Genomic DNA, 542 nt, shown 5'->3' with positions numbered 1-542 from the left:
TCGGATGTCTTGTTTTTCTTGAGGTTTTTGTTGGTTTTTTCCCCACTTGCTCTTCAGGAACGCTTACAGAGAACATGTTCCCTGTGGATGATCAACAGCAGCAAAGGGATTGCAAGACATATAAAGGTAGTGTGGTGTCTTCTCTTGAAGGATGATTCTTGAAGAAATGAGACTTAACACACTGTCTTCTATTTTTATCAATCAGGTTAGGTTTTATTATAACAGGTTTTCTAGAAGTTACAGTTGGAGAGAGAGGGTTCCGTATCCGAGGTGTCCAAAAATCTCTCTCCCCCTCTCTTTGTGCTCCAGGGTTTTATACATTAGGCCAAGGCATATCACATATCTCTTTACCATAGAATGACATATATGTTCCAGGCAGAAGTCCAGAAGTTTAAAGTACAAACAGATGAGGGGTGTTTTTGGCCCTTGGCCCACATTCCAACATCTCCCTCCAACAAACCCAGTACTCCAACGAACCGAATGACCCAGTATTTTTCTTGTACAGACAGCATATGGAATACAGTGTTTTACCATTTTAATAC

This window comes from Astyanax mexicanus, chromosome 18 (assembly GCF_023375975.1).
Source record: "Astyanax mexicanus isolate ESR-SI-001 chromosome 18, AstMex3_surface, whole genome shotgun sequence".
Taxonomy (NCBI): Eukaryota; Metazoa; Chordata; class Actinopteri; order Characiformes; family Acestrorhamphidae; genus Astyanax; species Astyanax mexicanus.
The sequence above is the reverse complement of the archived record's forward strand: the minus strand, read 5'-3'. Positions refer to the sequence as shown.